General features: G+C 41.6%; 1 pseudogene; it reads left to right on the top strand.

Moving 5' to 3' along the window:
• Window positions 1-243: 243 nt before the first annotated feature.
• On the top strand, window positions 244-3,284 carry LOC133785202 (NADH-ubiquinone oxidoreductase chain 2-like; annotated as a pseudogene).
• Window positions 3,285-3,601: the final 317 nt, after the last annotated feature.

The following is a 3,601-nucleotide window of genomic DNA, read 5'->3' as shown; positions in this document are numbered from 1 at the left end:
CACATTAACTGTAGAAACAAACTCTTTTATAATTATATGTATTTTGTAATTAATTACATTCATAGGGTTATTGATAAACTAGTAATTAATTTAGAATTAATTGATTAATTTAATAAACACATCTATGTTATGTTCGACTAAATACAAAATATAAGTGTTAAAATACAAGCTAAGTATAAACACTTAGTGAATTTCACATAGTGAAGATGTAAAATTTGAGCTACAATTGTAGGCACTTTAAAAATGCGGTTTCGGATACAAAGTGATGCATGGAGGTACCTAAGGGTTCCCAAAATGTTTGGTAGCATTTGGAGCATTCTTAGGACCTATAAAGAGGGTGTTCAATTGGACATGTAGGTTATATTCGTATTGGTTTCTCATGTGGAACCATAGAAGGAATTCAATCACTACTAATTGGTATCTTTATTTATTCATCAATGACGATAGATGCATTCACCATAGTTTCAGCATTACGGTAAACCCGTGTCAAATATATAGCGGATTTGGGCGCTCTAGCCAAAACGAATCCTATTTCGGCTATTACCTTCTCCATTACTATGTTCTCATACGCAGGAATACCCCCGTTAGCCGGCTTTTGTAGCAAATTCTATTTGTTCTTCGCCACTTTGGGCTGTGGGGCTTACTTTCTAGCCCTAGTGGGAGTAGTGACTAGAGTTATTGTAACGCCCTACTACCTTAGAGCCGTTACCAAGTGAGTTTTAAGACAAAACAGTGCAATGAACTCGCTAACTGAGGTTTTTAAAACAAAAGTGTGACTAATAAAAAAAAAGTTAAGGCTGTAATCTTTGAAAATGCGTCGTTTCATTAAAACTTCTAGTATTAAACATTTGGGATCCCAAAATAAGGTTTGAAAACTATTTACATCTTAAAATAAGTTTACAGTTGACTAGTTATAAAAATCATAGGATATTACAGCCATTTCTCGTATAAACCCCCAACCAAAGCAATCGGGCAGGCCAAACATGTACGCGTCGCTTCACGCTCTCCGTACTCATGGCTGGTTGACTCAATCTTTGCCCTTACCTGCAACACAGAGCACCCGTGAGCCGAAGCCCAGCAAGAAAACTCATGCAGTACATTACATATGCAAATTATACAGTTAATCATACCAGATAGTCCATAGATAAACAAGTCAACCATTAGACTAAGCAAACACGGCCGTGCCGCCCCAGAAATCTTACCAAAGCCTGGGGTCTCGGTCCTTACCGTAAGGATATCACATTTATCCACTGGGTCCGACCCTGACTATAAGCATCCCAGGTGCTAAGTGCTACTTCCGGCCCCACTGCCGTTCTCGGCCTTTCGCCGTTCTCGGCTCCGCGCCATATCATTCAACTATAATCACAGATAGTCTAACTCAAATAACATTTGAACATATATATCAATTCAATAAAGTCTACACCCTAACATATAATGCAATATAGGGCCGTGCCCTGCAATCACACTATGGGCCCATGCCCTATCCTACGGGTGTTATAGTTTTCTTACCTGCATCCCGAGCTTCACAATGCACCAAAGTCACGAGCACGGTCCTCTAGCATGAGCCTCTCCAATAGCCTAGTCACAACACACATAAAACATCCTTTAATACTAATCAATTCAAAACCACTTCTCGGGACCAATCCCACACTCTCGGGACTCCCAAATTCCTAAAACAATTCATCGGAAACATCCCCCGAACCCCCGGAGCAAAGGCTCGAAATTGTGAAGTTTCCCATCCTGAAAATAGCCTAGCGCCGCGGCGCTGCCCTAGAGGGCCGCGGCGCCCAGCAAGTCAGAAGCCTCACCCTTCCTGGAATCAGCCTCGCGCCGCGGCGCCCAAGAACAGGGCCGCGGCGCTCCTCCGCGAACCCAGATTTCTGGGTTTTCTCTTGCGTTTTTCCCGAACTAAAACCTCTCCAAATCATCCCAAACAAATACCTAAACCCCAAGATCAATTTAAAACATCAAATAAACCATCTAACAACCCATAAACTCTAGATTCAAGCTCAAAACACAAACATACCCAACAATCCACCCTTAGATTGCAAAATCAGCAACTTCAAACTAAAACTTTAAAAAACTTAACTTAAGCTTTAAATTTCACAAATCAAAACAGAAACAACTCTTAAATATGCATAAAATCCTTACCTTAAGTAGAGAATTCACCCAAAAGCCTCCTTGATCTCCTCCTAAACTCCCACTTCAGCCCCTTTTTTTCTCTTCTTCTTCTTCTTCTCATTGCCCTAACTTTCCTTCTCTTTATTTTTTAACAAAGCCATCAAATAACCCAAATGCCCAAACCGTGTACCCTATAATCCCAGCTGAAAATTGTCTAAACCCCTTGCCAAATGACCATGCTACCCCTCCAAATAATCCTTTCCCAACTAAGTCCTCAAGGGCACTCTAGTCCTTTTACTAATATTTCAATTCTACCATTTTCCAACTAAACTTGTTACTCACAGCAGTAACTAATGGTTACCCAGGTTACTCAATCACCAATAACCATTACCCGCTAAATCTCAACTTAACCATAGAATTCCCAAGGTACCCCTAGGCTCCTCCCGAGCCGGGTATAGAAATCCCGTTGTGACTTTTAAGTTAATTTGCTCTCTAGGACCGTCTCGGCACGTGCATCACAATAATAACACCACACACACGTGGTACAATTCACATAATACAATTATCACATATCAATGCAGTTATGCCCAACATGGCCAAAATTACAGTTATGCCCTTCTAACACGATCTGGGCCTACATGCATACTAATATACATAGTCATGCATCTCAGATAAACAAATAGTCATATAACATGCTTTAAATCATAATCATGCATTTAACTCATCAAAGTCACACATAAATCCCTCCATGCCCTCCTGGCACGCTAATCAAGGCCCTTAAGCCTTATTAGCGAATTTGGGTCGTTACAGTTATAGGTTGTTGGGCGGTCGGAAGGTTGCCACGAGTAAGTAAGTTTGGGAGACCGAAGTTCTCCGTGCACTGGACACGTAGCTTATCGAATCCAGTTGCGACACAGATTGGAATGCATGCTACGAAAGATAGAGTCGAGTCTGATACATCAACCGTCTACTCAATATCCTTGTATGAGTCCACAATCACTACACGAGATGAACCTTGGTTTGGTGAATTGAAGTTGGCCTTAGGTGTAATAGGAATCCCAGTTACTGTGCGCGATCGTATACTGAGGTGCTCCCTGTCGGTTGTTGGAACGACGCGAGCCGGGCCGGGCCGGGCCTCGATTCAGAAAGATGAAGGGCCATAAAGTCAAAATATGCGTCGCCACCCAAGTGGCGTAGCATTGCCTGATGCTTAGGGTTTCAAAAAATCCTAGCTGGCGATGCTTCGCCTGCATACAGACAACGCATCGCCTACTAGAGTTCGTACAAGTTACATAAATTGCTCTAAATGAAGTGTTTTAGAAGTCTAATCCTATTGGTTAGACCTAATGATGGTGTCTACTCTTTATACGGGTCAAAATAGAGTTTTGGAAGACTTGATCACTCTCTCCAATCTCTCTCTAGCCTCTCTCTCTCTCTAGCTCCAAGAATCTCAAGTTTTCTCCAAAAACTCATAAGTAAA

The sequence above is a fragment of the Humulus lupulus genome, chromosome 6 (genome assembly GCF_963169125.1).
Source record: "Humulus lupulus chromosome 6, drHumLupu1.1, whole genome shotgun sequence".
NCBI lineage: Eukaryota > Viridiplantae > Streptophyta > Magnoliopsida > Rosales > Cannabaceae > Humulus > Humulus lupulus.
This window is presented reverse-complemented; position numbering and strand designations above follow the sequence as displayed.